Source organism: Danio rerio, chromosome 2 (assembly GCF_052040795.2).
Source record: "Danio rerio strain M-AB ecotype USA chromosome 2, GRCz13ab, whole genome shotgun sequence".
NCBI classification, from domain to species: Eukaryota; Metazoa; Chordata; class Actinopteri; order Cypriniformes; family Danionidae; genus Danio; species Danio rerio.
Window position 1 is genome coordinate 21485153 of NC_141022.1, and position 26007 is coordinate 21511159.

At 35.9% G+C, this 26007-nt stretch overlaps 1 protein-coding gene across 7 annotated transcripts in view; it reads right to left on the reverse strand.

The window, feature by feature from the left end:
* The window catches only part of pbx1a (pre-B-cell leukemia homeobox 1a), a 133126-nt gene that overhangs the window by 68282 nt on the left and 38837 nt on the right, over positions 1-26007 (reverse strand). For 2 of the 7 annotated variants that reach the window (XM_087239975.1, XM_087239976.1), the window contains exons 1-2: positions 12379-12850; positions 12156-12258 (exon numbers count right to left, since the gene is read on the reverse strand). The gene's annotated coding sequence lies outside the window, so the exon portion shown is untranslated. 7 annotated transcript variants of the gene reach the window in all.

Here is a 26007-nt window from a genome sequence, read left to right on the forward strand (position 1 = left end):
ATACATTTTAGAGGAACTCATCTTTTAATCATCAAGAGAATCTTGTTAGCTGCTTTCTGTGAGTTTAAGCGAACTATCAGAAAGAAAAAAAGAAAAAAGATCTCTGCAGGATTAGCCCTCGCATCGCTAGCTGTCGAGGTGTAAATTAGAGCACCGGTAGAAGGCGAGAAAAGTCTATTAGCGACCTGATTCTGGCAAAGAAACTGGATCTGAAATGACCCTGAGGTACAGAACGGTATAACAGAGCGAAGGTTTAAGAAGCGGTTGTAGAGGTAAAACCTGTTACTTCAATGACACAAGGCTATCGTGATCTCTCCGTAAGCTCAAGCTGGAGAGGAGATCTCACACTGAGAACCGGACCTGACACGTCTTATGTAAACAAGAGAAATGAGAGGACCTGCCAACACTGACACAAGCACCCGCTCTAATTGGACTATCGCCTATAAGCTATTTTCTTTTTTCCGGTTAACATGGTTTCCCTGCACACTGGAAATGTTTTCCGGAAACAGACTTGTTTGTGGTTTTCAATGTGACTTCTTAAGGCAAGACACTGCAGGTAAAATAGAAAATAATATTCATACTATCTAATATGTTAACCACATGCTTCCCAGTCTAAAAATTAAATTATATATATATATATATATATATATATATATATATATATATATATATATATATATATATATATATATATATATATATATATATATATATATATATATATAATTTTATTTAATAAATAAAATAAAAAAAATTGGAATTGGAAAATACTGTGAACACCTTAAAAAGTATGATCAGGAATATGCAAAAAAAAAAAAAAAAAGTAATGTTGCCTTGCAAATGAAATGGATATCCGGCCACAAACTTTAATTCTACAGTTTGTTATTGTGATGTGTCTCTCTATGGAATTTTCCATTTGCAAGCTGTGGTGCGTTGGCTGCGCTAAAGCCGCCTTGTGCTGTGAGCAGTAGTGAAACTACACACAAACTAGACATCAAACTTCATAACATCCTCCATCCACAAGACACCAGTCCACCAGAGACCAGTGTTTTGTGTGTGGTAAGCAGTAGGCCCTGGAGGACAAGAGCATAGATGTCTGTTCGTTTCAGTTACTGCCACTCATCATTTTCACTTACTTCAACATAACAAGTGTTGCTTAAAAGACATGCGTCAATATCAATCTCAGTAAGTTGAATTGACAGAAAAAAAGATTTTTTGTCAATAGTAGGAATGTATAGATGTGTGTATAGGTAGTAAGGCTGCACGATATTGGAAAAATCTGACATTGCGATATTCTGTTTTTTTGTAATAAATAATGCTATATGAATATATAATAATGAATAACTCTATATGGAAAGTGTTGATAAAAATATTTAAAAAAATCTAATAAAATAAGTGTTGGAAAGATTGATTGCAATAGGATGTTGAATCATGCATACGAATAATACCCAGGGGTCTCAAACTGCCAGCCCACAAGCTATTTGCAGGCCATTTCCCCTCCCTCCGGCCTGCAACTGACATCAAAAATATAACAAGATTTCGCCCAACAGATCACATGATTTTCAATCACTATCATTGTTGTTCAGTTGCATATAGTGCATATATTGTGGTTTTGACCCCCTACCTACTGGACATTTAAAGTACTGTATTTATTTGGGTTACTTTCAGTTTCTCTCAGCGTGCCGTCGAGAGTAGCGCGATAGCAGATTATTACTGGTACTGAATTAATTGTTAAAATATATGTAGTAAGTGCTCTATTTTTACTAAAACTATATTTTTTTAAATATTTAAGAATCATTTGATTATAATCAGTTTCATACTGCCTGTATTTTGTTGTACAAACACCTCTTCATGGCTTACACGCTATGCTGCTGGTGTAAATATGATCATTTTGCTAATATTCAGTTCAAATGGTCTCATTTAAAACATGTTAAATTAAATGTGAATATATACATGCAGTACTTTTCCTCTCTTTGTTGCAGTTTTACAAAAAAGAAACATATTGAGAAGAACAATTGCCAGTAAATTCGACAAAGTTACCCAAACTCTTTTCTGTTAAACATTTGGTTAAGCAACAATTGATTGAGATATAATAATGATAATAATAATAATAATAATAATAATAATAATAATAATAATAATAATAATAATAATAATAATAATAATAATAATAATAATAATTAATATTATTATTATTATTATTATTATTATTATTATTATTATTCCTAAAATTAAATTGTAGTATTTTCATAGCCATTTAAATTACCCCTTCAATTTGTACAACAAGATACAAAAATGAGCTTTGATACTCTGGAGAAGAATGCCTAAGTGTATTAATTACATCAGGTTTCCACTTTTTTTCTTGTGCTTGAATGCTAAAACAGTCTCCTATGAATTGTCAGTCACTGATATGACCCTCCTGCCAATTTGAGCTTGATACTCCTGCTTTAAACAGTATTCAGGTAAAGAAATGTGCAAAAGAAGCAGTCTTTATTGTTTAAATAATAAAATAAAATGTATGCTTATTAAAGGTACAATTTCTTGTGCCTGAATGCTTTGAACTCTTGAATGTTTAAACAGTGACCGGCCTTAAAAAACAGATTTCTACTTACAAAAAAAAAAAAAAAAAACTATGGCTTGCATATCCTGCGATGTGACTATTGCAGATGCACACATTGCAATATCGATGATGAAACGATATATTGTGCAGCCCAAATACATAGCAAAAGTTTTAACCACTCTATGTGCAATAATGTGAATTCAAACGGATTTAAATTAAACTTAAATTACATTACAGCTAAAACAAGTTTGAATGTCTTAAAAAGGATAGTTCAATCAAAAATGAAAATACTTGAAAAAAAAAAAAAAATTACTCACCCTCCACTTACTCAACCTAAGTGTTTGTCATTATTTTTTTATGAAAAATTGTATTTAATCAATTATTAATATTAAATTATTTAATTATTTAGTAAGTAACCTAATTAAGCACCAATTCTTTTAGCTAATTGGGTTAAATAAATAACTCAACTTTTTTTAGTATTTTTTGTTTTCTATATGTAGTTTGATGGATGCCAGCAACCAGCCTTCTTAAAATATTGTCTTTTTTGTTTAACAGAACAAAGAAACTAGATAAATTTAGAAACTAAATAGTTTTACAACCACATGAGGGAGAATGAATAATGAGGTAACTTTAATTTGGGGGGTACTATCCCTTTAATTATCATCAGACAATGCTAATGCTTAAATCCCAATCTATGTAAATAAAATTATATGACTATGTTATTCATTCATTCGTTTACCTTCAGCTTAGTCCCTTTATTCATAAGTGGTCTCCACAGCAGAATAAACCGCCAACTTATCCAGCATATGTTTTACACAGTGGATGCCATCCAGCTACAACCCAGTACTTAGAAACATCCATACACCCAGAGTAAAACCCACGTGAACATGGGGAAAACATACAAACTTCACACAGAAAGGCCAACTGACCCAGCTGGGACTCGAACCAGCAGCCTTATTGCTGTGAGGCAACAGTGCTAACTAATGAGTCACCGTGTAATTGTGACTATATTAAATAATGGTGTTTTGTCACTTTCAAAATCCCCAAGAAATGTGTCCAATTGGGGTCAGTTATTAGTTGACGCTATTGCTAACCTAGAACACAATTTAAAACGATCCCAAGAGAAATCAACTGCCACGCCCAAAAACTCCATTAGCAGAACCAATCTTATTTTTCCCCTCAGAAACAGACATCGCTCTCTGATTTCCCAAACCTCATATCACTGAGGAGAAAACAGAATGAAACACAGAAAAGAAAAACATGATCCAATTTTTCACATATTCAGAGATAATTGTCACAACATGGGATTTTCTGTTCTGATTGTTTTGGGTTGGAGATTAGCGGCGCAGCTAATCTTGCTAATTAGTGCTAACAGCGTTACTCACTTGACTCCCCAGTGAGACAGGGACTCCTGCAGACTCAAGAGTTAAGAAACCAACGTGGCAGAACATGCAAATGAGCTCAATGCGGACCGAGCTTCATGGAAAAGCCGGCCCGGACACAAAAAAACGGTGTGCCCCAAGGTTCATAACGCTTCAATCACTCAATCTCATTGGCTTATGTGGGTCGAATAACAGATGCACATGTGGGTCAAAGGGAACCCCCGTTGTCAATCATGAGACAAAAGTAGAGAGAGAGAGGTCATTTGTATATGAACTCATTAGAGAAAGTAGCGGGGGGTCATTTTTACATCTCCTTCTGTCCTTGAGGCGATATGTATGAAAAATGAGAGGTAAGTCTCAGACGGCAGTGGCCATGCTTGACCCGAAAAAAAGAACCCGCTTTGACGTTCCAGCTAAATGGATAGGTGATGACAGAGCTACAATACAGGCCGCTTCACAAGTTATACAAACACAAAACAACAAAAAAAAGGATAGAGAATCCTGTTTGGTCTGAAAACGCCTCGACGTGGAAACCAGTGAAGTGCATAACTGTCAAGGGGAATCGGAGTCTCGGCGGCTCAGGGGCCGGTCGATTGTGCTAAGATCGCATAAAGCATCCTCATTCGCTCTCTCTCTCCATTTGTCATTCTCCTTCCTCACCCGACCGGCTCGGAAATGCTCCCCCTCACCACCACCACCACAAACCCATCCCTCACCGAAATACCCACCGCAAATAAGCTATGCATGAGTCAACACAAAAGGAAATTGAGCAAACGCGAGGCGTGTTTGCGCGGCATCTGCTTTGAGGGATTGCAGTGTGACTAAATAGGCAGCTTTCTGTCGGTCAGCCCATCCACACCTGCCTCCCCAGCTGGACCACCGCGCTCTCCTCCGCACACAGCCCGATCCAAATAACTCCCAGCTGCCGACTATATTTTTAGCCCTGGCTTTTATTTTCACACCTGCGGGGAGTGTTTTCACAGTCGACTTTGGGCTTTCCCCCCTCTGGCTGCGGGCAGGTACAGTAAATGGAAACACATGTTGTTTACTCATCAACTTTCATCAGGCTGTTTGCATGAAGAACAGGGCTGTATCTGGCGAGGGCCTGATTTCCAGGAGCTACGTGACGATTCCTACTTTTGGACGACTGATTCTGAAGAGATATGCACCTGCGTATTAAAAGCATGTTGTGACAGCTGGGTACACGGACATTTTTTTGTTGATGTCGCACTGGAATTTGTAACAAGATATATCCTGACACCTAGTGGTTTGGATGAAGCTGCATATACAAAAAGTAGTTACACTTAAAAAAAAAAATCCTTTTTTTCTGGCAAAAATGTTAAATAATATGTTAAATTACAGAATTTTACCGTAGAATAACGAATATTAAATTACAAAAATTTACTGTAGGATAATGAACGTTAAAATTACAAAAAAATTACCGTGGAATAACAGATGTTAAATTACTGAAATGTACTGTAGAATAGTGAACGATTAATTACTAACAATTTCTGTAATTTAATGGCCGTTATTTTACAGTTTTTTTTTTTTTTTTTGTAGTGTAGCTATTATTAATCAATTACAAAAGTGTGCAGTAATTAGCAGTTTTATATGGTTTATGAGATAGTATTAAGTTAGTCAGGTGATCTAAAAAATGTCAGCATTAATTATGCAACCCACTTCTTTAAAAATCTGTTTGAAAATGTACACAACAGTGATAAAGTAAAGATGGCAAACATAGTGTTTTTAGAGATTTATAGATGACAATGCTATAAAAAAATAAATGATTCCAAATCAAATGGATTAATCATATGTTGTTGTCCTATATGTTCCATGTTGTTTGGTGGATTAATGCCTACATGCTGAAAATGTAATAAGGGTGCACATTGCATACACCATTTTCACAAAATTGTGGTTTAATAGTTCGCGTAGAGACAATATCATTGATATGGTTTTCGAAAACTTTTTCAAATCTGTTGTCAAAAACAAGCATTGCACACTAGGCCTATATAAACACAAGCATAATGACAACACAGTGCAACAGTCTAAAAATCACATATATGTATGTATATATATATATATATATATATATATATATATATATATATATATATATATATATATATATATATATATATATATATATATATATATATATATATATATGTTAGTTGTGTATGATTTTTTAAAGATTTATTTATTTATTTATTAATAATAAATGTTACAATTAATATTATTAATATAATGCAAACACCCCAGGGGTCGCAATCCAAAAGAAAAAAAAGAGAAAAAGGCTGATGGCTTTTTATTTGCATGTTATTTTTAATGTATCCAGCTAATACTATTTTTTTTTCTTCTGTAGGTTCTGGATAAAATATGGTAATTCTAACAGTTTATTTGATTTTTTTTTTTTTTTTTTTTTTTAAATCACCAAGCAAACCCTCCACATTTCCCCCCACTTTGGAAACCATAGGCTGGAGCGGCCTAAAGGTGAACCCAGAGCTGAAAATAAATGCTTAAGTAGGAGTCAAGGCAAGAGAATGACTAAAGCCAATCAGAGTCAGAATATCTGCAGAGGTTCATAGTATAGCACTCATTCATAGTGTTTTAAATATTAAAGGTTTACATGTGGACAGTTTTTTTTTTTTTTTTTTTGCCTGAATTAGAAATAATTAGATCAAAAAATAATAATTTTACATGTTTTATTTTAAAATAGTTAAATCAATTATTTAAATACATATAGTAATATTTTCTGCGAAAATGTTATATTGTAAGAAATATCGTTAGGACAATATTCCCCAATTTCTGTTTAACTTAAAGAAGATTTTAAATTAATGGTCCATTAGTTAATGTTAGTTAATGTATTTAATAACATGAACAAACTAATAGTAATACATGTATTACATGGCAATAAATACATTACAATACATTAATAATCATACATTATCATGGTGCATTAACTAATGTTAACAAGCACAACTTTGCACTTTAATTATGCATTATGTAATAATAAACTATGGTTAATAAATCCTTGATAAGATTATTCAAACTTAGTTAATGTTAGTAAATATATTAACTAACACCAACTAATGGACTATTATTCTAAAGCAGGGGTCACCAAAGTTGTTCCTGGAGGGCCAGTGTTCTGCTGATTTTAGCTCCAACCCTAGTCAAACACACCCGAACAAGCTAATCGTAGGTATACACCCAGACAGGTGTCTTGAGGCAAGTTGGAGCAAAACCTTGCAGGGACACCGGATTGGTGACCCCTGTTCTAATTCATTTAAACATATTTCTAAACATAATAGTTTTAATAACTAATAATTATGTAATTGATAATAATGCTAATTACATTATATTTTGCTAGATATTTTTTTCAAGTTACTAGTATTCAGCCTAAAGTGACATTTAAAGGCTTAACAAGGTTAATTAGGGTAATTAGGCAAGTTAGGGTAATAAGGCAAGTCATTGTATAATGATGGTTTGTTCTGTAGACAATCTGAAAATAATATTGCTTAAGGGGGTTAAAAATACTGACCTTCACCTAACTAAAAACTTTTATTCTAGCAGAAATAAAACAAATTCGATTTTCTCCAGAAGAAAAAAAAAAAAATAGGAAATATTGTGAAAAAATTCCTTGCTCTGTTAAACATAATTTGGGAAATATTTGTAAAAGAAAAAAAATTAGCATTTTGACTTCAACTGTATAAAAGTTTGTGACCTTGCTGTACTACATTTTCAATTAAACACACTTTTCATTTCTTCAAGACTAAAACTTTTTAATGAGGCAAAAAAAATGCACCTTTTTAATGCATGCAGACACGGAGCCATCTCCAGTGCGCACGGCAAACAGTGCACTTGACAAAATGATTTAAGCATGCCACAGTGGCACTTGGTATGATCTGGGCCAGCGCCGACATTAGCATGATAATGAATGCCGATTCCGACACCCGGAAATCTAGAAAGAGGATTTTTGTAAGAGCGCTGCAGGCAAGAAGCTGAAATATGCTGGGGGAGTGGGAGGTTTCGCTTCATCTTCTCCATCCTCGCGTACAGCTGGTTAAGGCTAGAGATGGTGGGATTACATTATGAGTCTGACCTAGTTGAGAGTTTCCTCCAGAGACTCCAGATACTGGGACTGGCTGTAATTTCTCAGCGCCTGGTGAAGAGGAGATGAGGGAGACGGGCAGACAGGGTTTCACTGTTGACTATAGGACAGCCCAGTGTGGTCACAAAGCATGACTGTGCTTTGGCTCTGGGGCTTTATGAGCACCGTCTCATACTTTTTAGCCTGGTGAGCCTGAGCTTCTTCATTTGAGTTGGTCTGTGTTAAATTCACATGGACTTCTGTTAAGGTATGAGTTTGACCTTCTCTAAAGTGTGTAGGGATTGTAAAAATAAGCACAGCAGAAAAGGCTCTTTGAAGTGGTTTGGATCTGAAACTGTAAATGAATGAAAATGAAGGCCTGGAATGAAAAGAAAGAAGAATAAAACAGCACTACCACTGCACTGTACTCAGTGAGGGCTAAAATCTGAGACCACTGATGCTTTGATTTTAAAAAAAAAATCTACATAAAATCTACTACTGTTAAGACTTTTTATTTTAGGATTTCGGAATTATTATTATTTACTATTATTATATTTTATAGTTGAGGAATTCAGATGGAAAATGTCTCTAATTGCCATCTGAAATTTCTACCAAAATTAGGGCTGCACGATTCTGGCTTTAATCAACATTACTTTGCTACATTGCTTAAAATTAAGAATTTGTCCAAATTTTGTTGATGTAAAATAAAGATAAATATGAGTAGGCTCTTATTATTATTATTATTGTTATTTCTCAAACATTTGGTAAAACAACAACAATGATAATAGTATTAGGCCTATGTGTGGGTCTACTGCTGGTTAAAATGCTAAACTTTGTATAGACTTGGAATGGTGGATTTGAACAGACTTTAAATATGTCCTGGTTGTTAACTCACATTATAGTGATGACATCAGAATACAACTTTTCATAATTCTGAAGCAGAATTATTATGTTTGAGAAATATGCTTGTCATCAGTCATTGACAACATTATAAGACAATTCCATTTCACGGGTAGAATGACATGTTTGTCACAAGACTGTGCGTTCGCTATGAAAGAAAAAATATTAAATGCGATCTGTTCATTTAAATGAGGAGCGCGATTTTGGTTTCACTTTCACTGCCGGGTGTGCTCATGTTATGGGTGCCGTCACAAACATACACGCAAATAATACTTCCCGTGCAGCTCCCAAACGTATGTTCTGTTTAACAAACTGAAAGTTGTTTACAACTTTATGACCTGATATTCACAGCCTATGCAGGTTCTGTTCACTAAAGTAGACATCATTGGCGGGCATGCACGCATCATCTTGGTAGTAAACAAACAGTTTGTTAGCTCACGTGTGATTTTGCAGCCACAAACGTGTCATTACATGAAGATAGAAACGACATTTTGTGGTGATTTTTACCTTATAAATACAGTATGTGACACTTTTAACACCATTTGGAGGTGTCCATATTTCTGATCAATGTATATAAATGTTTATAAATGTGTATAACAATGTGAAGACTTCTGCGACTTGTTTCAGGCTAGTGTGTGTAGGTTCTTTCATTTAACTGTTGTGCTTTCATGGATTATTTTGTCACTGGCTTTAAGTGAAATAATTGAACATAAATACAGGAGTCTCAGAAAAAAGCTCATTTCAGAAGAACATTTCAGATCGCAGAACTTTTTGTTTTATTTGATTGTATTAGACTTGTTTTTTTTTTTTTTTTTTTGCTTTGTTTTGTTTTTTATTATGTTTCTGTGTTGTTTTTAGTTTTGCATTTACATTTACATTTAGTCATCTACCACTGTGGTTTTTAAAGTGAGGGTCAGGACCCTTTGGTGTTCACGGGACAATGATAAGAGGTCACTTGGTGATTTAAAAAAATACCATATTAAACTATTTTAACCATAACCCACAGAAGATAAAAAAATAGTAGTTAATAGTTAAGCAAAAAAGCAACAACATGCAAATAAAAAGCCATCAGTCTTTTAAGATGAACAACACAGCAATAGGGTCAGCTGCAGCACAACTGAATATTTTAGATGATCTCTCAGTGGCGGTCTCCAAAATAAAACCAAGAATAGACTTGTGCTAAAAATGTGGTTCCCACCAGTCTCTTTATGGGGGGTTTATATTAAATTAAACAAATGAATAAATTAATATATATAAATTATAGCCTATGGTTGCTAGACTGTTGCACTTTTTGTATTGTCAACATGCTCGTGTTTATATAGTTGTGTTGCCTATTGTTGTCTGTGCAACATTTGTATATCTAAAACCACCTCTGAGGAATGTGGGGGACGCGAGTCACTTGCATTGTTATTTTGGGGGTCGCAGGGTGAAAAGTGTGGGAACCCCTGATATAGCAAACACTTTTGTCCAAAGCAGAAGAAGTTTTATTTGCAGACGTTTCAATAATAACTATAGCAACAGAATGATCTTGATAATATTAATCAACAGTCCAATTCCAAGTGTATTTTGAATTACACTCTACTAGTAAAATATAACAGGCAAAAATCTTTTTTTAAGTTCCTTCTTGTCGCAGCATCATAAATTGTAATTTGATGTAAATTAAAAAAACCTTATTCATGCTGTTCCTCAGTGAATATCTATAAGACAGATGCTGACAAACAGGTGTAGAATAATGACAAGTGAAATAAAGCAAGAGCTGCCATTTCAAAAATGTAAAAAGAGTCACTTTATATTCCATTGCAGTGTCTACTAAAATTGAACCCTTGGAATTTGTGAATAAATGAAAAACAACAACAAAGAAATAAATCAAGTATCAAGTTAAAGCAGACAAATGTTACCCTAAAATAACTATTATAATTATTATAATTATAATTATTATAATTATTATAATAATAATAATAATAATAATTATTATTATTATTATTATTATTATTATTATTATTATTATTATTATTATTATTATTATTATTATTATTATTATTATTATTATTAATAATAATAATATTAATAATAATAATAATAATAATAATAATAATAACAATACTACTAATACTCAATGTTGCTGATTTTTCCAGCTCAAAAGCTGTCCAAAATATTAGATCAATATTTTTAATTTTAATTGATTTAAACTAAAACTAACCTGGTTACTTTAACTGTCATAATTTTTAACAATACAGTAACGTACACCAGCAGTCACAGAGCCCCATCATAACCGGATCATATTGAAACACTGCCCTCCTCTCACCCACACACTGCACTTAATGTTGTGTAGACTACACTATTCGAAATATGGTATGCATTTGTTCCCATTTGGCGTTTTAAATTCTTTTAGATGTAATTAGGTGCTGTTTGTCAATCACACAATGCTTCTATGTTTGTTCTTGCGGTCAATTGTTGGAAAAAATTAGCAATAAAAGTGTCATGATAAACGGCTGTGTGTTTAACTGGAGCCGCTGTATGATGCACGTGTATGTAAAGGGGTGTCAGTTTTGTCTGGAGAGTCAGATTTTTTATTTTTTTTTTGCATTGTTTCTTGGGGTTTTCACCTTTAGACAAGACAGTATAGAGTATTGACAGGAAAGCGAGGGGAGCAGAGAGAGGGGAAGGATGGGCATAGGACCGCGAGACGGAAATCGAACTTGGATCGCCGTGAGCACCAGAGTGCTTGTGTCGACGCACTAACCACTACAACACTGGCGCAGACCGAAGAGTCTGATTTTGATGCAACTTTTCTTCACCTCCTCTTACGGATGGGCCCACACAGTGTGTGCAAAACACTAGTCACTACTGAATGGAGTAGGAGCACACAGTTCTTTTTGTTAGATAAGTTGCATATTAAGTTTAAGTTTTAAAACAGCACAAATTTTGTCAAACTGCCAATGCCATTTTTTACCTGCAAAGTCAAATTCAAAACCACACAATTGTGTGGGAAACCGCCTAATCTTGCAAAACTGCTACTGACCCACTCTCCTCTTTCCCTAAACCGAACCAATAGTTTTTAAAAGCACAGATTGACCCGCCCACCCACTATCCTAAACCCAACGACAAAAAGCAATCCAGAAAAAGAAAAGCGCCTGATTTTTACCACAAATTTGAAAATTTTACCACATTCTCACGCTGTTATTTACTTGTTTATTTAAAATTTTGGATTCTGTTTTTGTCTTACCTGCTTTCTAGAACCATTCTTTTCAAGACTCGAACTGTTATCGTGGTCAACTCCTCTTTGCATATCAAGTCCGCCAACGTACGTGGCGAGCTAACCGGACAAACTGGTAACAGAGGGAAAGCAGTTCAAACAGAGGTAATCAGTCAGCTGGTAAGTGCGAAAAGGAACAACATCATACCATCTTCTAGTGTTACTTTTAAAGACTAAATGCAGCCATACGTACTTCGGAGCACAAGGATGAAACCCATGCGAATGCAGGGAGAACATGCAAACTCCACACAGAAACGCTAACCGATCCAGATATGGCCCAAACCAGCGACCTTCTTGTTGTGAGGCGAAGTTTTGAACAAGTTAAAAACAAATATTACTCTAATTCTTACTACTACTACTACTACAACTAATAATAGTAATGATAATAAAAATAGTCAGTATCTACAGTATGTGACAAATGCTGACAAAAATGTGCAAAATAATGACGAGCAAATTAAAACATGATTTTCCATTTTAAAACATAAAAAAACTGTCTTTAAATTCTATTGTAGCACACTCTAAAAGAAAAAATCTTGAATTAATATGTGAATAAGTGAAAAAAACAAACAAAAGAATAAATCAAGGAAGAAGTCAAAACAGATATAGTTTCTTCTTTCTCTCCTGCAGGTGTGTGTTTGGTTCTTTCTCTCTCCATCTGGTGTGTCAGATCCAGCTAGCCTTTATCAGAGGGGTTGAGGGGAAATGTGCTCGAGCCAGATTAGCCTCTGCTCTGTGCCAAGGTTATAAACAGCCTGTTATCGGCCTTCCAAACACAGTAATCCGCACTGTATCAGCACCCAAACATATGGGGCCACACAAAGAGCGATAGGCCCTGACGGACACCTCATTTTAATTGCAACGAAAACAGTGCTCCGGGAGAGCGGGGAGTATATATTTCCCAGCCTCCTTGTGTCGGAGATGTACATACACCGTGTTTCAAGATGAGGGGTTTTGTGTCGCCTCCGAAGGTCATTATTCATTTTCCTTGTTTAACTTCTATCACACTTATTCAGCTTAATTGATCTTTGTTCAGCGTTCAATCTGGTCCCGGGGCTTTCATCTGGCCTGATACTCAATGTTATCTGAGACACTTCTGACTTTATTTTAAGCAGCAGCCATGATTAATATTCATCGGGGCTTCGGTTCATTCAGTTCGGAAACATAAAAGAGGACTACATAAACGCGCACATGTGATGGGACACTTCATGTGAGATAAAACACCTTTTTTAAATAATACAGCGCTAATTGAAAAGAACAAGCCATGTGCTTGCGAATTCGGAAGCCGAGGTGATATTATGTGTGAATTGAAAGATACCATTTCCAGTGACTTTGGTTTTTTACTGGAATACAGAGGACAGCTGTATAATAATAGCTTTCTCATGGAAAAATCATCACCGATTTCAAGGTTTACCAGGGTTTGAATAGTCACGGTTTTAAAACGTTTTTTAATGTTTTTTTTTTTTTTTTTTTTTTTTTTTTTAATGTGTTGTACAGAAATCTATGTTATTAAAATTTATGAAAACAGCAGAATTATTTAGACTGGCATGTACAAAATATTATACATTAGAAATGTTGAAATGTTTAATAAATTCTATACTCAATGAAAAAAGGTCAGGAGAGGGTTTTCTACAATGTCAAAAGTATTAATACTTTATTAGGTACAAATGAATAATTCGATGAACAGAATTCTGGTTATCCCCAATGCAAGAATTACATTCAGGAGGTGCGCAACAAATGTACATTTCCCTGAACCCAGCATTTATACACAGCTAATATGAAAAGGTGAAGTTTCGCGTAATTCGTCACTTGTCAATCATTCTGCAGTCCTCTGGTGCCTGCACCCAAACATACTTCCCTTTTTTTTCTTCAAATTCGCTGCATTTAAAGCACAAGACTTCTCAACTGCAAATAGTCTGTGTACAGTATCAGCACATCTTTGCTTCAACAGAACAGCTAAGTGAGAATTTTTTTTTTTTTTTTTTTTTGATTTTTGATGTCATCTTTCCAGCCAGTGACAGGAAACTACTTTGGTTAATATATCACTCAGCATTACAAAATACAATAGTTTAATGAAAAGTAAAAGAGACAACAGTAAAAAAAAAAAAAATAATAATAATAAATAAATAAAATTCCTTTTTCCAACAGAAAATAACATATATTGTCTTCATAGGTGGAAAATTCGTTTTTTTTTTTTTTTACCTTCTTTTCTTTTGACATTTAAAAATAACTTATTTTAGAGCAGTAATCATAATAACATACCCTTATCATACCGTCAGAAACTTATACCAGCCCATACCAACAGTGAAAATATCTAAAATTATGTCTAATCAGCCGTGAATTCCCTGTGTTTAGTATTAATATTTAAGAATAAATTACATAAAATAATAAAAAAATAGGAAATCTGACTTCATACTAGGGCTGTGCGATTAATTGAAATCGAATTCAATTTGAAACATTGTGATTAGTTGTTCGCAAGAGGCTGCAACATGAAATATATGTTATTTAATTTTGGCATCTGCGTGTGACAGTATTTCTAGCCAATTGAGTGAGCAATTAGTATCGTGCAACCGATCTACTAGCACGATCGCCTCACAGCCAACATCAAACTCCTATGAAAAGATGTTCAAGCAATTTCTGCCAGTGAGTGGGCAAAACAACAACTATTGTAAGACTTTTTTTTTTGTTGCATATGCACTGAACTCATTTCACACAATGTACTTCTTGTACTCAAATAAATCACTCAGACTATACATTTCTGTCTATTAATTTACAAAAAAAAAACAATAATAAATGTTATGTGAAAAGACTAAAATAGTTCTTAGAAACTTTTCCACAGAAAAGGGGAGGGAGAAAAATCACAAGACATTGTCTCAGAAAAACAATTCCAAACATTTGATTTTCCAATGATACATATTTTTTTGTTCGTAGCTCACTGGGGTCAAGACCTGTTATTTAAAGTTAAGTAGATGTAAATCCCTAAAAATGAGTGCTGGCTAACAGCTTGAGGAAAAACTCACTTAATTATTTTTAAAGTCAAGACAATATTTACTACTTGTCTAAAAATTGCTTCTTGATATAAGAATTTTTCGATATTTGGACTAGAAACTGGAAATCTGAGTAAGAAAATCATATGACATTAATAGCTATAAGAATATTGTCATGGTTGTAAAAGGTTCAAGAGCATCAAGAGCAATGAATTTAAATAAACAGTATAGTCTCTGATTGTTTTGAAATCCCATTGTATAAAACACAAATGTATGAATTACTTTGGAATTACCTTGGATTGACAATGCATGGCTTAACACAAGCGCGGTGCTGCTGACGTGCCTGGGAAACTCATCCATGGGATGAAGCAATAAATTGCTAAATTTTTATATACTGCCCACAGATTTAAAAGTCTTGTTCAATAAAGTTTAAAATGTCACAGAGGGGCAATAACCAAGATCGCATAAAAGCTCAGGCCTCAGAAAGCTATGCAAAAACGCCACAGTCCTTTTCCTTCAATGCAATAAACTTTTACACATTTCAATCGGCCATAAAAAATGGTTTTGCTGGTTGTCAGCGGGGGAATAATTGAGACATTTTTATTAATATTAGCACATCATCCAACAGACCCTTTTTGCCACGTCAACCTGGCTTGAGCCCATATTGTTGAAGAAGCACTTACAAAATGTATTTTAATGTGAATTAAAACTAAAATTGTGGCTCTATATACAGTATATGTACATATATTAGAATTTCTGTGGACTTTGGAGTAGCAAAAAAATGCCTAAATTATCAGGATATTGCAAGATTTTCAGAAAGTATGAGAGGAAAAACGTCAGTTATAATTACAAACATCAATATCTGTTGTTTAGACTTGGAACTCCTTTTCAGTAAATGTACATTTCACAAAATAGTATGTTTATGCCTAAATGCATAATATTATGCCTAACAATGTTATAATGAATGTAAAATATGTCTTCTATGGACTGAAATAAATCTATTTAGTTTCAAATCTAAATCAAAAAGTGATTCATAATACAGTAGTTTTTAATTGCTAACTGTTGATCAAATCAGGTTACATCATTCACATGAAGCGAATCTTCATAGATTTTCTGTCCTCAAGCATGACCACATACAGTAACATGGTTTGAGAAGTGTACATTCAGAGTGAGAAGCTTACACAGCAGATTGTCACTGACATTTCAACAGGTAATGTTTACATTGCTTTGCTAGGGTGCTAGCAGCACTTACCACACAATACGGAGGTTATTTCTTCCCAGCTTTTTTGTTTTGTTATTATAGCTGTTGTACACTCTTTAAGATGCTACATGCAGTACCGTTGCAAAAATTGCATGAATACTGTATAAACTTCCACAAGCAGTTCCTCAATCTGTGCAACCTAAAGGGTCCACACAGCAGCTTGTTACAACATTGCACATTTGCTATTTTAGAAGCACTGGCATAATCATCCTGTAATTTCAAAATAAATATCAAACAGATTTGATATGATTACAGCAGATATGAGGTGGTTAAAGTAGATATGGAAATGTAAGATTCAGCCTGTAAACTGTAACATCGAACATCTTTCAGATAATCTGCAATGAATGCAAAGGTTTTGCGAAACGAATGTTGTGACCAATATATAAACTACAAAACTGAACTAAAATCCAATTTAACACTTTACTTGATGGAGGTGTTCATAATATAGTAACAAAAACCTTTATTATCATGACATGACACATATATCATGAATGCATATGGCAACTGTCATTAAGTGAGATTTTTATATATTTTAAAAAGAAGGATGACATTTTCCACCTGGGGATACTCATCCCGAGGTCCTCAGATTATGCGGAGTCACTGATTAGACCCAAGACAAGCGATGAGATGATCCCAAGGTGTCCATATCCTGGACCAGGCCGTATCCTGAGCTGCTGCTGCTGCGCTGTTGGTCATGGGGGAGTGGAGAGCATGAGACTGATTCCGTGACGCTCCAGAGACAGACGAGTCTTCGCTGAGGCCAGCTTCCAGCCTCCACTGCTGAGACTGCAGCTCTGCACAAGACTTTTGGCCAGCAGAGAAATTAAAATGGTCGTGCCGAACTGAGTCTGGTTCTCTCAAGGTTTTTTTTTTTCACTCTCCTATTGGTGAGGTTTTTTTGTTTCTCCGCTGTCGCCACTGGCTTGCATGGTTCAGGATCTGAAAAGCTACTCCTCGATGAATTTGCTCTTCAGTGTTTGGACTCTCAATAATGACTTCAAATCACACTGAACTGAGCTAAACTGAACTGAACTTAAACACTAAAAACTGAACTACCCTGATCCAATTACTATGACCATTTAGTGAAGCTGAAAGCTGTGAAGCTGCTTTGACACAATCTACATTGTAAAAGCGCTATACAAATAAAGCTGAATTGAATTGAATTGTTTGAGATGTTAATGTTATGACAAATACACCAAAACCCATCTTTGCCTTTATCATGACTACTTGATCAATATTAATGATTAAATGGTTAATTAAATTTAATTAATTAGTTTGACTTTTAATATTAATGATTAATATTTTTTGACCACAACTGATACCAATGCAAGGTGCAAATAAAATATTATTTAATGTCATTAAATATGAATTATGTTGTTATTAAATTAATTCAGCTCATGACAATTTAGTCAACAATAGTCAATTCAGCTCGTGACAATTATAACAGCTTCATGACAATCATGTTTATGACAGATTTATGACAGGTTTTGTTGTCTTGATAATGTCAAGCTCTCATGATAAAGAAAGGTTTTCTAGCCCTGGTAAGGTCAAGTAGTTATGGCAAGACAGATTATGATGTACTTGTTTATGTCAAGTTGTCATAACATGGACTTAACAATGTTACGCTTATATTTAAAATAGCATAACTGAGCAAATGAGACTTAGGCTCCGTGTACACTGAAAGTTACAGTAAATGTGACCTAATCCCGATTTTTCCTCATATTTGACACAGATTGGATCTGTTCTATGACCGCAGATATTCAGAGATCGGTTTCAGGCCTCTTTCATATGTGGAAAACAGATTTAAATCGGATATGTGACAATGCGGCTATCATATAAACAGGCAGATCCGATTTAATAAGGAGTTCCAATTTGGACGTTATTAAATTTGCGACAATGTGGTACTTCTCCGCGGAAGAGGAGGAAACAGAGGAAACACTGTTTCACTTTCTCTCCACCTCCGCCTCAAAGTCATTTTAAAGTTGTGCCAACTTCGCATATTTCGCAGAGCTAAAAGCAAGACAATTTCTTTCATTGTGGCTAGTGTGGTGCAGATGCTAGAATAAAGGCTTATGCATGCGCAAAGTCGTAAATTGTATGGCAAGTGTAAACACATGAAGCGGATATGATACCCACTTAAATAACGTCTAAACGAACAGGCAAAAAAAAAAAATCTGATATAGGCAACGAATCGGAATTGGGCATCAAGACCTGACAGTGTAAACGGGGCCTTAATGACAGTTGTCATAAGCATACATGAAATGTATGAACGTGTCATAAAATGTTTCATGACAGTCATGAACGCCCATTCAAATGTTACCAACTCCTATAGCGCTTTAAATGTATTTGTAGTGATAACATGATTCCCATTGTTCCATTTCAGTTATTTCAGCCTTGATGACCTCACTAATACTGTAACAAGAAAATCTAAAATAAAAATATAGCTGAAGCACTAAGATCCCCTTAACTACGCCAACATGTAGACTTCCATCCTCAGTATTACCTAGCAAATGTCAGTGCACTTTTTTAAAGCACAATTTCTTAAGCAGGTGATGAAGCGCGACCACAGCGATCCCTCTGTTTGCGTAAATGTCAGCGTATCAAGCGTTTGCACGGCTGAGTCGGAGTGCTAGTCTGGGCAGACATCTCCAAGCATCCTAGGCCCTCATTAGATCAGTGGCTGCTGTCAGGACGCCCGCACGCCTGCCGATGTGCTTCTGCTCTGGCTGGCTGGCACATAAACACTCCTGGTGTCTGCGCATCTTCAGCCACACGTGAAAAGCGAACGGCATTGAGGGGTTAACAGCGGCTCTTCTCAAATGCTCTGTTCCAGCAGGCTGCTTTAAGCCATTACCTCTCGCCACATTGGCGTGCCAGCTCATATGCTGGATGGCCTCGCTCTCCCATGAGCACCCCGCTCCAGACCGTTACACAACCCAACAACCACCCCACGCACATGCACACACACACACACCTCTTCCAACACCCCCCCAGGTCTATATATCACATTTAACACTCTGACAGTAACAGTCTATAATGTTTCAATTCTACAAAATCACTCTGCCAACTCCAGGATAGCTGAGCGCAGACTGAGGAAAATAAATAACCCCCTCGGCCAGACACAGTCCATTTCGAAGAGGGAAGAAAGAGAAGAAAGGGAGGCGGGGAAAGGGGCAATTTTAGCCCTCATAGACTTTTCCATTTCCTGTATGAATGATTACAGCATGCTGGCAAAATGAAACGGGGTAATTAATTTGTCACTCGGTTTGTTTCGGTAAGATCTGGCACCCGGAGTCAAGCAGGCTCTTGAAGGATTCGAAAGCGACTAACTGGCTAAATACACACTGAAAGGTTGAATAAATCAATAAACGCTCGCCGAATGACTGAGGAGGTGAAAACTGACTGTTGCTTCAGCTATTGTTGCCATTACACCAAGATTTCCATTCAGGAAATATCCTATTGATAGCTTTTCAAAAATGTCAACAATTGGATTTTTTATTTATTTTTTTTCTGTGGGAGGAAACGATTGTTTAACTGTTAGCCTTTTAAATAACTTGCTGATTTGCATATTCGAAGCAGGCGACATGCTGTCGTGTGTTTTTGTTTTTGCGGTCTCATTTCAACATCGCCAACCTGGGAAGATTTACCTCGGCTAGATTCAATCATTCCGCCTGTACACAGGTTTCCCTGTGTTTCACATCCAAACCCAAAGATTTGTTTTGCTCCACAGGAGTATTAACATAGACATATTGTCAACTGCTCCTGCTCTTAGGAGCCATTCATTTACATTCGCCCATTTGAAACACTTCAGTTTGTCACCATTATTCATCCCCAGCACACCACCAAGTCAACAGCAACAATGGCCCTATTTTTCAAGCTAATGGTAGGGCTTGCCTGCCATTAGCTAAAAAGGCGTCTGCTTTTGAATAAGCCTCTCCAAATGTGACTTCTGTTTGAGAACGAATTTGAATAATTAATTACACGATAAACCAGGCAGGAGCAACAGTAAGGGAGCTTCAGGGCTCAGACGGTGAGTTTGAACTCTTTTTTTTTCTTTCTTTTTCTTCTTCATCCCTGAGGCCAAAGGGATTTCTCATTTGAGAGCTAATCTTCAAGGATAGCAATCTCAGCCGAATTTAATGAAACAGAAGTAAAAGATAACGTCACATTCGATCACATCAACTCCCGAGTGCTTCCTGTGCTGTGCTTTTGAGGTGGCACTCATCCATAATGGGCAGAAATGTGTGATTTCAGCGTAAAGAGATGAATTTGCCTGAAGTGCCTGTTCTCCACTTCAGTCCAGGGGGTTATTTGCTGACTCCTGACCCGAGGTCATAACCTGCACTCCAGCTGTCAAATCAAAGACCGGTCAGCTGACAATTATGAGGCACACCAATGAGAATGTGATTCATAAACTCAATGAGAAATCCAATAACTAGCCTACAGTAATCTCTGTGCTTTAGCTGTTAGACAGTCAAACGATCTTTTACAAAACCATTTGAGATTAGAAACGTCTTATAGTTTAGCTCAGAGCATTCACAATGTTATTTTTAAAGGGATAGTTAAAAAAAAAATGAAAATGACCTCTCTATTTATTCTCCTATGTGTGGTTTTAAACCTGTATGAGTTTATTTCTTCTGTTGAACACAAAAATGCTGGCTGATGATTCTCTAGTCCCTTTTACAGTGATACCGGTAAACCTCTGGAAAATTATAGGAATGACTTTATCTATAAATTAAAAAAGAGCTGTTCACACAGGAGATGATGTTCCAGAATTTGTCCGGAAAAGTCCATCCACAGATCTATTCCAAAATACAGGTACACTGTAAAAAATGCTTTTCTTGCTTATATTTTTTTTATCTTATTTCTAGTCTAAATATCTAAAATTTCTTATATCAAGAAGCATTTTCTAGACAAGCAAAACATGTTGTCTTGTTTTGAGAAATAAAATGCCAATATTAAGTGAGTTTTTTTCTTAAAACAAGCTAAATAATCTGCCAATGGGGTAAGCAAATTAATCTTGTTTTTTCTTTTGACATAAGATTATTTTGCTTACCCCATTGGCAGATTATTTTGCTTGTTTTACGGAAAAACTCACTTAATATTGGCATATTATTTTTCAAAACAAGACAGTATGTTTTGCTTGTCTAGAAAATTCTTCTTGATTTAGGAATTGTTAGATATTTGGACTAGAAACAAGACAAAAAATCTAAGTAAGAAAAGCATTTTTTGCAGTGTAAATTCTGACATCATTCACCAGAAAAGGCCTCTAAAGGGCTACGCTTGTATTTGAAAACATAGAAGGGGCTGGGCTTTTGTTGATGGATTCACTTTTATTTAAAGCTTTAGCATTTATGCACCTGTTGTCCCAGAGGCATCCAAAGGCAGAAGAGCTAACCACGGGTAAATGTTTACACATTTGACTACATTACAAATTGTGTGGATGGATGAGTATTGTGGTTAGATGAAAACATGGAAGAACAATTTTGCCTGTTGAGATGTACAAAATATGTGTATGTGTGCTGGCGCTCACCGGAGCACTCCTTTACAGGTGTACACATGTCAAGCAACTGAAGCAGAGCTTGAAGGTAAACAAACAGCAGTTTATCATAAGCTATTCATCGATCATTTTTCACACAGTTGGCATTAATAATGAACATAGAAACGTTATCCGACTAACATCTAGCAGCTACTGTAAATGTGTCTGGAAAAGTATTCAAAGAGTTTTTTTTTTCATAAACAGCGCAGATGTGAATGCGTCTGAATGTCGTGTTTGCTGGAGTAGATGTCTCACATCAGCGCATTCTAAATGTGAACGCTCTTTCCGTCAAGTTTCCTTCTGTGTCCACACAGCGCAGAAAATCTGGGAAATTACTGGTAATGTTACAACTTTTCTTTGCGGAAAATTGTCAGAATGGATTGACTGTTTTTTTAAAAAGGGCCGGTAATTTCTGCAAGTAATTTTACTGAAATTTCTGTATGTGTGAAAGAGGCTACTAAGTTCCATAGTAAGAAACAAAATGACTATATGGAGGTCAATGGGTGCAATCAAAAGTCTATAGGATTTCTTTAAAATAGCTTATTTTGTGTCCAACAGAGGAAAAAACTTTTAAACATGCAAATGGTAAGTACATAATGACAGATATTTGGCTTTTGTGTGAAATATTGCTTTAAATATTAAAAAAATATATATGTCTGAGTGTAGAGCAAAACTGGCTCAGAGTTGTGGTAGTATCAGTTGAGTACTCCTGAAGAGCTAATAAAATGCGTAAAAGCATCAAAACAGCAGCAAGAATTCCTCTGTCACACAAACAAAGACCTGCTGCATAAAGATACATTTCAAGTGCTTATGCTGAACTATATAATGGAAAGCTTTGAAGAAGGAAATAAACAGGTAGATTATGCTTTACCAATAAATCCCTTTTATGTTCGTACTTCGGGATATCATGTTTTATTTTAGTAAATTTGGATGTCTTTGGTCAATGTTGTTATCATATTTCAGTCAAAAGTATCTTTTTAGCAGTTTTGGTCCACTTGTTTAATGAGCAGCATGGTTTCGAATGGCTCTGTTTACACTTCAATTCAAAATTCAAAATCAACTGCACTGACAGAGTCTGTTTTAATCCAACCAAACATGCCAAGTATAAATCCCGAACCAAGGTTGTAATAGCTTTAGATTTTTAATCAGTTGTAGTTTTTATTTTGTGTTGACTTTTTGTTTTCAAATTAATTTTTTTTTTCATTAGTTTCAGTATTTATTTATTTATTTTTTTTTTTAGAAACAAATTAGGATATGTTAGGTGCAAGATACAAAATCATCAGAATAATGTATAATAACTCAACCAGAGATATTTATTTTGAAACCTGTATTCAGAGGACACATGAACACTACCGTCTACCCATCCTCAAACTCAAATACAACAGCCCACAAGATAGCAGCCCTATGAACTGTTCAATATATGCGCAGGGCTGCTTCTGGGGTTTGATGCACATTAGTGATGGGAAGTTCAGATCTTTTCCATTAACGTGTTCATTCGTGACAATCCCCCAATGTTAGGGTTCATTATATCAAAAATGTGTAGTAAGCAATTATAATTTCAGTCAGTTAAAACATCAATCACAAAGGTTTCATAAAAGTGGCTTGATTTGACCAATAGCAGCAAGATTACAGACTCCAATGTGCCGCTCAAACACCAGACGTAAAACTGGCATCACGAAGCAAATAGATGTACTGTATTTTTTTATGTATTAAATACTTTTACAAAAATTAAATCGAAGGATGTTTTTGTTATAATTTTGGTTAGTTTTGTATGTACACAATACAGCTTCATTTAGTTCTAGTTTTAATTTTTATTTTAGTTAACAAACATGATTTTAAACTTTAGTTTTTTCGTTCGTTTTCGTTAATTATAATAACCTTGACTCGACCAACTTGGTTTAAGTGAACTTAAAGTCAGTTCAATTACTCAATGTTTCCTTATATTAACAGACAGGTATCGACTATACTGAACTAGCCAACACAGCAACTAGTAGTTAACATCCCTCTTAACCACAAATCAGTTTGATGCCATTCAGTAAGCATATTTCAGCCTTCATGCCCCATATTAATGCGCATAACAATTTCACCCCATAACACATTCATATTTCTCACCCGATCTAATATGGCCCTGGCAGCACTCAGCATATCATCCAGGCCCGAGTTTGTTTAAACCGAAGCTAATATCCATTCATACCTTGAGCGTGTATTTATTTAATAAATCATTCGGCTCTCTGGAAGCTAACAACCCGCCAGTACCAGACTTCAGGTCATCCCGCGAGCTTTTATTTGTTTACCCCTTTCTCTTTATACTTGCAGAGGGCCATATCTGCGGGTGCCGGCGCTCCATTATACATGAGCCATCCTTGTTCCATTCCTTTGCAGGGCCACACTGTCTTTATTATTTAATTAAGTCGCAGAGTCGTTACATTAATAATTGAGTGCGAGGGGACCCAGTGCAGCCCGCGGCTGTGGCGGATGGGCCTTTCCTGGTGTGGAGTGTATTAAAAAATGTGTGTATTTATGTCCTCGGGGAGTCTGTCCTGGCTGCATAAAATTGAATTGGTTATATCTAATATATCCACCCCTGAAGGGAAGGAGGGGGGGGGGGTACATTGAGCGAGAGAAACGAGAGAAAGAGGATGAGAGCTGAACGGCGGAGGGAGGGCTGGATGAGTAGATGAGGTGCTTGAATCCAGCCATTGGGGAATAGAAAGCTTGGCTTGGCTCTTGGATTTGGCAAGATGCACAGGGCCTTGACGTTAATGTCCCTGAATCAAATCAATGGATGTCCAAATCCTGAGTGTGTGGTGTGTATCGCCTTAAGGCTGAGAATGAGAGAAAGACAGGGCAGAAAAGACAGACAAGACGGACAGCGAGCGAGCAAGACAGATTAAGCACATTCGTTCGCCCGGGCTTCTTTGTTCTTCCGGGATGTGAGGATACGAGGATGGATTTGTGCGAATCAATAAGACCAAGAGGTGGATCAGGTCTTAAAAAGGATTAGCTACAAAACAAAGCATGTTAAAGTCTTGTGTTGAAGAGCACAATGCTGACATGTAGGATTTGAATATGGGTTGTTGACATGACGTTGCATTTTTACTGTCACACATGACAAAAAGGAATATAATTATAATCATTGTTTAATATGCTGTACATTGGTAAAACATTGCTTTGTCTTCCATGGACCTCTTGTTATCAAAACTGATGTGTTGAGACAATTCACATTTTTGAGCCATATCTCAAAACCTGTCCTATGCTGTGTCCATCCCAGTCTCATTCTGAATTTTTACCTCTATATGCATTTCTGGAGAGTGCCAAATATGACACAGGAGCTAGTTTTTTTTTTTGCAATTTTTTGTTTTTATGAATCCACCAGAGGCCACTGTGTGTGCTTTTTGAGTTCTCAAATTTATCTTGCGGTTGCCATTCATGCCTGCCGCTTTCACGTAAATCCACCAGAGGCCGCTGTGCGCACTTTTTGACTTCTCAAATTTCTCTCGCAAGTGCCATTTATGCCTGATGTTCTCAGGTAAATCCACCAGAGGCCACTGTGTATGCTTTCCGAGATCTTAAATTTCTCTCATGATTGCCATTCGCGCCTGCTGTTCTCACGTAAATTCTCCAGAGGCCACTGTGTAGGCTTTTTGAGATCTTAAATTTCTCTTGCAAGTGCCATTCGTGCCTGCTGTTCTCGCGTAAATCAACCAGACGTCGCTGTTGACTGACTGTTTGCCTGACTAACTGACTGACTGACTGACTGACTGATCAACTGACCCTCCCTCCTCCTTTCTTAAACCCAACCAATATTATTTTCAAAAGCATTGATTGACCCACCTATCCACTTCCCTAAACCCAACCGACAATATTAAAAAGCAATCCATAAGAAAAGCCCTCGCCTGATTTTTACCACCTTTTCAAACTCATTTTTGCATCTCAAGTCCACATACATGGCGAGCTATGTACGAAAGCAGTCCACACGCAGGTGAGCGGTCGGCTGGTTAGAGCGAAAAAAAATAGCCTCATACCGCCCCATAGTGT